Raw genomic sequence first — 13,706 nt, 5'->3', positions numbered from 1 at the left:
TAAAACATCTTTGAATTACAGTAGGTGAGAGTTTAATATGACCAGTATCGCCGCAGCAAATACCGCCGCCGCTCTAAAGGAAAAAGAATGTGTTTTTCAACGCAATCTCACAGCAATTCGTAACTTTTTCATTTAGTGGCTAATTCGTACAAATTCGTACAATCTAATTCGTACATTTTAGTACGATTTGCTTATCCCCCAATGACGGTTGGGTTTAGGGGTGGGGTTAGGTGCCACGCCTCCTTTTTAAAATCGTACATTTTCTTATGACTGAACTCGTACGAATTCGTACGAATTAGCCACTAAACTACCAAAACGTAAAATACTTACATTTTCTCGTGAGATCAGGCTGGTTTTTTAACACAATGTCACTGCAATTCGTAACTTTTTGATTTAGTGGCTAATTGGTTTGAATTCGTACAATCTAATTCGTACAATTTAGTATGATTTGCTCATCCCCCAATGAAAGTTGGGTTTAGAGGTGGGGTTAGGTGCCACGCCTCCAATTTAAAATCGTACAATTTCGTACGACTGAACTCATACGAATTCGTACAAATTAGAAACTGAACTGACAAAACTAAATTTATACTTATGTTTACTTGAGTTATAAGTTACTTAAGTTATACTTAAGTTATACTGAAGCAGATCTCGCAGCCTCTGTTACTCTTTTACATGCACTTTTTTGTCAAGATTTATTATACTTCATTTAGGATATGCATTTTCACATTCTGATTCCAATGCCTCATTATTAAACTGTTAAAGTGACTATAATTAAATGAAATAGTCTTAAGAATAAAATATAATGTGTAATTTGCAAGAGTGTACTTGCATTGGGATGATTATATTGTTATTCTGACATTATATAATGAGTGGAAAAATAAAATGGTCTTAAATTGACAATAATACCGTTTATTGCAATATATTTTGGTGTAATATTTTTTACGTTTTTTTTACTAAATAACTTTTTTGTTCATATTTTATATTAGGTTGTATGTTTGTTCCTGATGGTTAAGCAATAAAAAATAATAAAATAAAAAGTTAAAATGATCAAGCTTGAGATTACACAAACCGCCACATAACTCCTCACCTTTTCACTTAAATTGTGGATGAAAAATGTAAACATTAAAGCCGTGTTTAAGATATTCCCATTAGCGAAGCTTCTTCATCTGGATTAGGCTCATTATAGTGTGAGTTCACTCATTCTTTCTGTCAGTAAATGCGCGCGAAATTGATGGAAGTGATTCAGGCGCGGGCATTTTCTCTCCATCCTCACGGTCATCAAAGAGCTGAGAATGACCAAGAGGCAACACTCAATAGAACGTTCCATTGCAACAGCAGCGCCCAGCAACAGCCCTGGATTCCACCTTTGTGGAGTGAAAGCGATCGGCTGTCCACTGGACCTTTTTGCTGTTGCGATGGCTAGCAGCTGCTTTTTTTATTTATTTAAAACGCACATTAAAGCTGAGATACAACCTGAAAGACAACAATACAACACTTCCTATCACAATCATCAGCATTTTTAATAGTTTATTTTAAAGACTTATAATATGCTGCTGCTCTATTGGAGTTTTCATTCCAAAATGACTGCCGCGCCCTCTAGTGGCTGTTTCCCAAATTGCACTAGAGTGTCACCTTTTGATTCTATGGTCTCTGCGGTTGTTTTACCGCTGCTGATTTCCAGTCACGTACTAAACTAATTTATCGACTATTTCGTGTATTTATGAGGCTGGTACAAACAACAAAACACAATCAATAACGTTTACAGCAGCAGAGGTTTACTGGATTAGAGACAGATTTGAGTTGACTTTGGAGCATCCAAAACATTCAAGGCAACCTTTACTCAGGTAGGGAAGAAAGAGGAGGTTGTTCTCATCTGCTTTTTCTCTCTTTTAATTTCTCTCATTTCCATGTCTACCACTGTTTTCCCTCTACAGTGCAGGCAGGTATTTTTTTATTCATGGTTGGCAGCAAAAGTTGTGCGGCTACTCCAAAAACAATATTGTACAATATGATTCTCACAGTACAAATATTCAGTAATAACTACGAATAAACCCCTGGAGTATAATTCTTCAAAATTGTTACTTTCAAGGAAAAAAAAGCTATTTCGACGGCAATGTTTTCCACCTACTGCAAATATTTTGAAAACCCAAAGCTTCATTTGTAAAATCTAGAGCAAAGTTCGGTCATAGATGTCAGGTTTTTGTGTTCCTTAGCAGAACATTACTCTCGAACAACTGCACTGAAAAAAATGATTCATTGGATTTACTTAATTTTTTTAAGGCAAGCTGTTGCAAATAATTGAATTGGGTTAAGTTTAAGCAAACAAATTTAGTTGGATTTACTCAATTTATATGTGTTGGATTTAAACAATCAAATTAGGTTGGATTTACTCAATTTATATGTGTTGGATTTAAACAATCAAATTAGGTTGGATTTACTCAATTTATGTGTTGGATTTAAACAATCAAAATAAGTTGGATTTAATCAATTTTATTTAGTTACATTTATCCAATGAAATTCATTTAGTTCACTATAATTTAATTATGTAATTCCTACTTACATCTATTTATTTTTGATGTCTAAAATGATCATTAAACTGCTTGCAAATACACTTTGAAATGACACTTGACCACATTTGTTTTGAATTCATTTTAATGACTTTTTAAGATGCATTTTTTTAACAAAACATAAATCACTGCCAATAAATGCTTTAGCAGCACACCATAAAACAATAAACAGTTTGTACAGCACATTTAATTTAAACCAACACATAAAAGAAAACTGTATGAAGTCTTAGAGCAAACTGCAATCCTTATGACACACACACCCCATTAACATTAACACATACACATCAACATTAACATATTGAGCAACTACAAGTTGTATGAAATGGAATAAATACAAAGTTTATAGAATGCACATGCTCTCTCAGACACACACACACACACACACACACACACACACACACACACACACACACACACACACACACACACACACACACACACACACACACACACACCATTTAAAACAAGTTCCTACAGCTAATTAATTTTGCACACAAAGAAAACTGAATTCACTTATTAAACAATTCCTACACTAAACTGCAATTTGTATATGATATACATTTGGTTGTTGAGCATTTATCAACACTTCAATGCTTAAAATTACAGTATCACACTGTTTTCCAGTATGAGAGCCTTTGAGCAGAGCTTGTCAGAGTTCATTTGCACAAGTACTTTTTGGGCAAACTCGTAATAGTATTTGAGTTCTTTTGGGTAGGCCAAATCAAGCACATAAATCGCCCCCAACATCAGTGCACAGGCTTGTGCAACAGATTTTATCTGTTCAATAATCACTGTTCCATCCACAACGATGCCAATGTCCTCATAATCTCCTCTTTCCTTTTTGATGACACATATGGCCATGGTGGTGTTTGTCAGGTCCTTCAAAAATTCTTCTTTTTGGTTGCCCTATATTTAAATAAAAAGAAACCATTATTAGACATTATTTTTGAAACATATTTTGTAAAAAGTCAGAAGAAATCAAATGTAAATAAAACCAAAACCTTAATGGCCCTCCCCACACCCACATTGATACCTGTGAAATATTATAACAATCATTTATGATTGCATATTGGCGAACATATATTTGTGCATGATCTGCAAGTACGACTCCTTCACAATTATTTACAGGGTTTATTCAGGTTTTATCAGGGTAAATTTAAGATCTTTTAAGACTAACTAAAAATAATTGAAAGGCAAACAATACAGTAATATGTTAAAAACTAAATATAATGTCAAGGAAGCATTATTGCATTATTATTTAAATAATATTACCCAAGGTTTAAGGTTCGAAAACCACAGATTTGGCCACTTGAATGTGGAAATACCTTCTGATCAGACCCACTGTATACCTGGTCAGAATTGTTCACCTTAACCCTTCTGTATTATTTGAATTTTCTACCCTTTCCTTATGTTAGTTGCTGGTTTTTTTTGCCTCATTGACTTCCATTATAACATTTTTTGGATGGAAATCCATGACAGCATGTAATCTCGCATTGTTGCTGGTTTTCTTCCCTTTTCGGTAGATGTATATTTTGTCATTTTTACTGTTAATGATCAGTTGACAGCATAACCATTTAGATAGTCCTGTGCAAAAAAGTTTCTGGCTTTTATATGGAGTTCTTTGGAGTATAAACAGTAAATGATAGTGTGTGTGTGTATGTGTGCATAAATACACTTACTATGTTTACTATATGTCTGAAAAAATGTAAATAAGCAACTTTCAAAACAATGTGTGCAAAAGTCTCACGCACTTACACACACACGCACATACACACACACGCACTTACACACACACGCACTTACACACACACACGCACACACACACACACACACACACACACACACACACACACACACACACACACACACACACACACACAAAATACTCCATATAACTCTATATAAAAACCACAAACCTTTGCAATGTTTTGCTCTGCAACTGATGATCAACTATAAAAATGACAAATTTTACCTTTTCCTAACAAGAAAAACCATTAAAGATCGAAAATATTTAATATACTGTCATGACCTTGCAATTAAAGAATATTGTTATAATGGAAGTCAATGAGGCAAAATCAGCCACAAACATAACAAAAGAGTAATACATTTGCCCAGAGTGTATTGTTGAGGCTTTTAAAAATTTTAAAGCATTTTCCCAAAATATGAGTAAAATTAACATGTCACCAAAAATCATTTCATGAGCTCAAACAAAGGAATCTGTCGCCAAATTAATATCCTCAACAGCACACAAGGCTTAAGAATAATTGTGCACAAGAAAAATAAACATCAGCGAATGAAATTCAGTAGAAATGTCACACCTTGATGCAAAATTTAAGACTTTTTATGACCTTAAATTGTAAACATCTAATTCAATACTTAAGACTTTTCAAAGACCCACAGGACCTCTGCAAATAAAAAAAAAAGTACAATGATAATAAAACAAATTTAATTGGACAAATTAATAGACATGTATATTTATTTAATTAGTATTTTTACGTGTCATTAATTAAACCAAAATTATTTAAATATATTAAGTATATTTTAAATGTATAAGTAAATATACAAATTTAAAACTTGAATTCATACTTTAAAAAAACGTCATGTTTCATTATTAGATTAAACATTTTTGAAGAATTATTCAGCAATACATTTTTGATTGTTAGTACGGCCACCCATTGACCTAAAAATGTAATTCAAGTCAAGTTGCTTTTAAACAGTAATTTTAATCTTAACATAAACATAAATTTTCTCTTTTTTGGAAAAAAGTGGTTTAGTTGTAATTGTGTGACTATTTGTTTGTAATTTAGAAATAATAATACCGTTTAGAAAGACTAAAACAGGGGTGTCCAAACTCCTTCTTGGAGGGCCAGTGTTCTGCCGATTTTAGCTCATCCTTGCAGGTGTGTTGAGGCAAGATAGTTTCTAGATCACCTAGTAAGAGCTTGATTAGCTAGCATAGGTGTGTCTAATTGGAATTGGAACTAAACTTAGCAGGACACAGGCCCTCCAGGACCAAGCTTGGACACCCCTGGACTAAACAATGAATATCTCTGGGGTCAAACACAGATCTGAACCCAATGCTGAGAACGTCAAAGGATTAAGAAACATATGCAACTTTTAATCATTTAGTATTTTTAGGCAAACTTTTAGGCACATATATTGCGATTTTCAAAAAGTATCACATCGTTTTGTAAATGTTTATTATTACCATTTGTTGAGTCTTTCAATACTATTTGATTTAGTCAAGCGATGTGATGTCACACTCAACAAGCTGATAGTTTTCTCACGGTTCAATAACAGTGTGTATTACCATTACAATGCAAGAGTTTGAGGCAAAAGATAATAGGTTGCTCTTACGTGTGTAGTGACCAATGGCATTTTTTTTAACTTTATGTACAAATATATGGAAATAGAAAGCATTTGGAAAAAAGAAAAAAGCCATTGACATATACAGTGAAAACACTATTTTCAAATTCTTTAAAATTATTAATTTTGTTTTTGATATATTAAAATATTTTGTTCATTGTTCTATTCATACTTTTGCATTGAATTAGTATGCAACTTACTTGCACAAATCTAGCAAGTGTTTGTGCAGCGCAATGTGATTTGAATAGACCATAATGTGTTCAACATTAGGTTCACCTATTAATTCAAATATGGCACTCGAAAAAGTTTGTTTGTCTCATTGGCCACTGTAACCCCACCCTCAGCCTCTGAACAAAGCAGTTCTTTCTTATAGCCCAGGTGCAACCACTAGTACTATGATGCACTCACCATGTATTCTTTCACCAGGCATGCCTCATCCTCACCAAGGTAAGTAAAAAGAGCTTGAAGAATAGACGCTCTTTTGACATGGACATCGGTTGTCTGTAAATAATACAAATTTGATTAGTTAAATACATAAATGACAAATTGGAAAACGTTAAGAAATGTATTAGATTAGATTAAACTTTATTGTCATTACACATGTACAAGTACAATGCAACGAAAATCAGTTTAACCAGCAGTGCAACAGCAGCAAGTGCAGTATACAGGTATAAGTTATAAAGTGCAGATATAGAAAAACTTTAGTGATATTTACAGATGGATGTACTATGAACATTATATACAGGTTGTATTAGCTATGAACAGAGATTTAAAATAAATTATTATATGTACAGGTTGCTATTAGTAATCAGAAGTGTACAGATAGATAAACAATTACAAGTGTACAGTATATGTATAGTTCAAATGAATGAATCAGTCTAATGTAGTGCAATGAATGTGTAATTTTTAAATGTGCAAATGTTAAATAGTGCAATGATAATGAGGAGTACAAGTTATGAGGACAGTGGGGGTGCATTAGGAGGGCAAAATAATTAGTGGGGGATAGAGTTAAAAAAGGGACAGCTCTGAGGAAAGTGCTGTTCCTTAAGGCTGATTAATACTTCTGCGTCAAACGCACGCCAATGCTACGGCGCTGATGCATAGCCCTTCGCCGTGGCCGTCGGCGTCGCTGACGTGCACCTCTCAAAAAATGTAACTTCACATCGCAACGACACGTAGCACAAGCTCTGTGATTGGTCGGCTTGGTAGTGGCCAAGTGGACAGATGATGTATCTCCTCCCTGTAGGCCGTCTCATCATTATTGCTGATTAGACCAATCACTGTGGTGTCATCTGCAAATTTGATGATGTTGGATCTATTCACAGGCCTACAGTTGATAGTAAAAAAGAAGTAGAGGAAGAGGCTCAGCACACAGCCCTGTGGTACACCAGGGTTAAGTGTGAAGATGGTGGAGCAAATGTGGCCTGATCTAACATTTTGAGGTCTTTTAGTCAGAAAGTCCATAATCCAGTTGCAGAGAGACGTGTCGATGTCCAGGTCTCTAAGTTTAATCATTAACTAATGCCGAGTTCAGACTGCATGATTTTGAAAGTAGTCGTTGCTGCTTTATTTTCACTGCAAGATGGATCGGCGACAGGGACTTGAACATTGCATGACTTTACAATAGGAAGAATCGCCGACAACTTCGTCTACACTACGTCTCACAACCCAAAAACCATCTGTTTGACCAGGCCGTGGATTAATGCTAATATTGCAAATAATGTTAAATTTCTTACAAAGACCAATCGTTTCACTTTACAGGACCTTCATCAGGAGCCATGGCTTTAGATTTGGACTATATTCTTAAACTGAAAAACCTATCCTCATTCGCTGCCATTATTTGAATCACCATGTACCACAGATTCAGCTAAAAATCATCAGTAGTGTTATATTAACATTAAGTTAAATAAATATTAATTTATTTTCTTTTCTGCTTAATCCCTTTATTAATCTGGGGTCACCACAGCGAAATGAACTGCCAACTTATCCAGCATGTTTTACACAGCGGATGCCCTTCCAGCTGCAAACCATCACTGGGAAACATTCATACACTTTCATTTACACACATACACTACAACAATTTAACTTACCCAATTCCCCTATACCGCATGTCTTTGGACTTGTGGGGGAAACCGGAGCACCCGGAGGAAACCCATGCGAACGCGGGGAGAACATGCAGACTCCACACAGAAATGCCAACAGATCCAGTCAAGAATCGAACTAGCGATCTTCTTGCTGTGAGGTGAGAGCGCTTCCCACTGCGCCACCTGTTAAATAAATATATTTTAAAAATAAAAAGAATTAATAACTGAAACCAGCTCAAATGTTATCGATTGTTTATGTTATATGCCATGTCCCGAATAAAACACATTACCGTAATGCACAATTGTTAGTCATTTGAGACTCCTTTATTACAGCACTCCCACAAGTTTCTCTCTTGCTTTCACAAATAAAATTATACATATTTAATGTATATCCATTATTAATAGCCTATCTAAGTTTTGCCCAGCTAGCGAAACCTGCAGGTAAAGGTAGCCTATAAGCATATTTTTTTCAGTGCATGCATTGACTGCATCGTCAAATACATGGAATATAAGTATGTTTGTGGCATGATAAGCATAGACATGAGCATTATTCAGAACATAGCCTATATATTTATTTTTAAAATGTTATATTTAGAAATTAAAACTATATTAAATTTCAACTTGCAGTAATAATCTAAACATTAAACTTTGCCTCGATGTTGTGCACTTATTATCCTTTAACACACCTAAATCTGACGATTGTCCCTTACATGTATATTACATTTATAATGATACTCAAATTTATTTAATCAACTGACTGTTTACTTGTGAATAGTTTGTTTAGTTACACTATATTTAAAGTGATTTCTTTTTTCGACTACCTTGTAATTTAACATGTTCAGCCAAGATAAAGACATGTAAAGGCTGATTTATACTTCTGTATCAAATGCACGTGTATGGTCCGACGCAGCCTGCGCGCAGTTGAAAAGCCCTTGCCGTGGCGCATCTCTCCAAAAATGTAACTACACATCGCAACAACACGTAGCGCACGCTCTATTAGTGGGCTTGGTAGTGTTTATGTGTGTGGGCGGGGTTGAGAGCCACGCCAACCCATTGGAGCGAGTGTTTACAAGTGTAGAGTCCCATGAAATAGCTCCAGGTGGAAACTGTTGCTTTGTGTTTACATTATGATTAAAGTTGTTGCATGACTGCCGGCTCCCGCCTCAGAATGAGCGAGTTTTATCTTCTTGTTCATTAAGATAGTGTACAGAAAAAACAAAACCCAAGCGAAGAAACTCCATACAGAGGGAACATATAAACCTACTGCTTTTGTAAGTGTTATTGTAGAACAACACAAACAGCACGCACAAGTATAAGTGCTCAGCTGCACGCAGGGCAGGCGCCGTAGGTCACGCCAATCACTCAACGCAGAAGTACAAACCAGGCTTAAGGCCGAATGTGCATTGTGCAATTTTGAGCCAAATTCTGATGCGACTCTTCTTTGAATCAAATTAAATTTAAACTTTGATATTTGCTGTGCTGTGTTGATGCAATGTACAGGAGGAAAAAAAAGTGAACAACCTCTCTTGGTCGGCAGATAGTCAAATCATTGTATGGCAGGTCAGACATTTTGGTCGGCTCTCTTGAGAGAATCACGAAGTTGAATCAAAGTTGAACTCTGTGTTTGTGCTCTTACTGCACCCTAGTACTGTGAAAACTAGGGAAGCAACAATAACATTTACTTATTCTTCACTTGTCACAAACCTGTTTGAGTTTCTTTGTTCTGATAAACACAACATAAGATCATTTGAAAAATGATGAAAACCGGTAACCATTGACTTCCATAATATGTTTTTCCTACTATGAATGTCAATGATTACTGGTTTCTAACACTCTTCAAAATATTTTGTCTTGTGTTCAACAGATAAAAGAAACTCAAAGGTTTGGAACCATGAAAACATGGTGAGTGAATAGTGAGTAAATTTCCTTTTTTGGGACTATTTAGATTTTTCAGAGCAACATATTCAGTTAAGAAACTGTTTACTGTAATGTGTAGTGATAAATGTTTTGCAGTTACTTACCATAAAAATGTTGATGGAAAATTCCAACTGCAGTACTGGACAGAAAATGTATTTAAACCCCTGACCAAGGAACTCAGCAAAGGAAACTTGTTGTACAGTACCTCAAATAAAAGGAAGCACATGATTATCATTTAGGTTCAAAATTCAGCACAAGTAACAACATGACCAACTTCTTAATCAACATATTGTTTACCGATTAATTATATTAGGAAACATTTAGATAAATTACTTATTGAACATATTGCTGAACGTGATTAATATGATTAAGATAATCGTCACTGCCTGATTGATACGATATAAAGTGGGTCTCAGACCAGACAAAGCACGGCATTAAATTCCATTCTTCAACGCCATGTCTTAAAAATATGTCAATTTATTTTAACCACAATATTTTCCATGAAGTTTTAGCACTCGTCTGCATGTGTTTTACGTTTGAACAACTAAAGGATTGCTTCAGCTTATTTAAAGGATATTATTTTAATTAAATTACATTATCGTTGATGTAAAAGGCACTTTATGAATATGGAAAAAGTCACATTAAGTTAACCTTGCGCTGGACGTTTATCGGTGGCTGATAAACACTTGCTGTGAATATAAGTTAGCCCATTAAGAGCATTATAACCCCAAAGACATAATTAAGTTACAGCATCTCACGTAAAAAAAAATAAAGAACTGTATAAATTGACGCCCTTTACGTTAAAAGTTAATGTTACGCCAGTATGGGCACACATTCGACAACCTCCTAAGACAGTCAGTACTGCCCTAACGCCAGACCAAATCGTTCTATAACAAAATCAGTATGGTACTGTCCGTTCACAACTATCTAAACGCATGTTTAATGTTAACCATAGTAAAAGCCACGGTAAATTCACAAAGGACTGAGCTAACGTTAGCAACGAAGCTTTTTTCGTTTGGAATGGCGGATCACGGACACTGTCGTCACATCAAAGAAAATGCTTATTCTCTTGAAAATAGCCATTTACTTCATTAAAAAACATTATATATCAAGTCTACATAACTACATTCTTGCTAAAAAGAATCTTAAATATATTCTGCGACATAAAAGCGAGATTTGTCAAACCGTGTGTAACGTTAACTGTTAGCTTAACTTGCGAGCGCGCTCGACGGCTGGTCGCTGTGAAATTTAAAAACGACTAAAATAGACAGTCCGAACGAGAGACCATTTTATGCGTCTATGTTACCCACAAAGTTTTTTTCTGTAATAAACAGTCTGGTACAATATAAAATGTGACTTACTGTGCAGATGGATGTACAGAAATCCGGCTCTGGCGTCTTGCTTCAATCTGACTGGATTCTGTAAAACTTCCTTTGGGCTTTGGCGCCGAGGCAACGGAACATAACGCGCATGCGCACAAAGCTAACATAATTTTTTCTAATAGACTTTAATTAATTAATTTAGATTGGTTCAAAACACATCTTATTCACTTAAAACCGATTAAAAATAATTTAATAAAATCAACAACTAAATTAAATTGTTTAAAATAAACTAAATTGAATTATGTTTAATTTAATAGAGGGCTAAATCATTTTTTTCAGTGTGCTTAGGTTTATTATTTCTTTATATTTTTAAATGATAACTATATATTATTTAAACTTTTACACCTTTTAATTCATCAATGTGGCAATAATTGTTTTATAAATACTTGTGTAAAATTAAAAAAATAATTAAATAAAAAATTAAATAAAATAAAAAGCACAAAACTGGTCGTTTCCAGCTGATTGTGCCACATCTCTATCTCTATTGGAGGTGTCACTGTCAGTATGGCTAAAAACACAGTAGCATTTACTACAGTATATTTTCATGTGGATGTCTGACGACTGAAAAAAGATCTGCTAGCAGATATCGCAGCCTCTGTTACTCTTTTCCTTGCACTGTTTTGTTAATATTTATATTATACACTATATATACTTCATTTAGGATATGCATTTTCACATTCTGATTCCAATGCCTCATTATTAAACTGTTAAAATTATTATAATTAAATAAAATAGTCTTAAGACTAAAGAATGATGTGCAATTTGGAAGATTGTACTTGCATTGTGATGATTATAGTGTTATTCTGGCATTATATAATGAGTGGCATAAAATGGTCTTAAATTGACAATAATATAATTTATTGCAATATTTTTTGTGTAATATATTGTAAACAATTAATTATGAGATCAAAAACAGATTTTTCTACTATTTAAAATACAGTAATGTATTTATAACAATCAAAAATATGATGGGAACAACATAAAAGGGCCAAATAAAATATTAAAGAAAACATTTAATAGATTTTAACTTTACATTTATTGAATTCTGTATGCTATACTCAAGATTTAACATTGAAAGATTTGTTACTTGAAGGGATGTAACAATATTGTAAACACCGTCATACCGCAATAGTAATTTTTTTAAATATTACCGTAGGCACATGACTCAATAAAACTATATTTCTGAGAAAATTTGCTCAGGAGAATGAAGTGAACGGGAGGTAGCGGGAACTACAATTCCCATCAGCCCAGGCGTGGCCATCATCCTTTGCGGTCTGTTGTCACTACAGATCCAGTAATGCGGAAATGGAGTGTGCTGCTAGTAGCGGGGAAGAAAAAGAGCTGGAAATGATCGAACCTAAAGCGGGTTTTAAATCGGATGTGTGGAAGCATTTCGGTTTCTTTTAAAAAGATACGATAAAGGAGAAAAGGTGACAGACAAAAACAAAAACAGTATGAAACAGTGTGAAATATAAGTCGGGGAATACGACTAAAAACAGTCATGGGGACTGCAGAACACAGCACACTTGTTAGATTGATGCAGACATTGACTTGTACCGCAAAGAGACCTCTATCTCACTCATGGCTTGTCCTCTCAAGTGGTGGAAAGACAATGCACAACGTTACCCACTGCTGTCAACCTTGGCTAAATCATATCTCTCTGTCCCAGAAACCTCAGTCCCAAATGAGAAGGTTTTTTTTTCTGTTGCAGGGGACATGCCCAGAGACCCCAGCTTTTACCAGATTATAGTTATATGATCATTTTCCTTTATGAACCCATCTCTATCTAAGTGAGTGCGTGATTAAATGTTGAATGTGATGAGTTTTTAACAATACTAAATTAAAATATATTTTTTTATATGGTTTAATATTTTTTTGTTATTAAAATTGAAACATTGAAGTTCCTGTTTCGAAACTTACAGATAGATGGCTAATTTGTATGTCATTGATAAGTTCAGTGCTAAGGTAAATAAACACTTTTGGCACTTTTTTCGAGTCTTTTCATTAGATTTGTTTTTCCTGTAAATTACTCAATAAATACCGTACCGTGCCATTCATACCGAGATATTACCGTACCGTGAAATTCTGATACCGTTACATCCCTAGTTACTTGTGTGTAAATGTTTTATTATTATTGCAAATGTATGGCTTACTATGTTCTCAAAAAATGCATAAAAACATTTAAGATAGACTGACATGTGATCTTTAATTAAATAAATATTTGAAAATCATTAAGCGGTCATTTACTTTGTGTTTTCATAAAGTACTAAAAGAAAAAAAAGAAATGGACATTTTGTCATACCAAAAGAGGACGTTTCTATAGAATGACCTCTGTACCTCATTGTTTTTTATCAGCATTTAAGATGTAATGGTGCCTTTAATCAGAGACA

General features: G+C 34.4%; 1 long non-coding RNA gene across 1 annotated transcript; it reads right to left on the bottom strand.

Annotated features, from left to right (window-relative positions):
* Positions 1-2,630: 2,630 nt before the first annotated feature.
* Positions 2,631-11,369, bottom strand: LOC101887149 (uncharacterized). Its single transcript, XR_012395277.1, has 5 exons — positions 11,296-11,369; positions 10,039-10,139; positions 8,024-8,200; positions 6,342-6,434; positions 2,631-3,473 (listed from the first exon to the last, which is right to left on the bottom strand). It is a non-coding gene; the product is annotated as an uncharacterized lncRNA (long non-coding RNA).
* Positions 11,370-13,706: the final 2,337 nt, after the last annotated feature.

This window comes from Danio rerio, chromosome 19, assembly GCF_049306965.1.
Source record: "Danio rerio strain Tuebingen ecotype United States chromosome 19, GRCz12tu, whole genome shotgun sequence".
NCBI lineage: Eukaryota > Metazoa > Chordata > Actinopteri > Cypriniformes > Danionidae > Danio > Danio rerio.
Note: the sequence above shows the minus strand (reverse complement) of the source record. Positions and strands in the feature narration are given on the sequence as shown.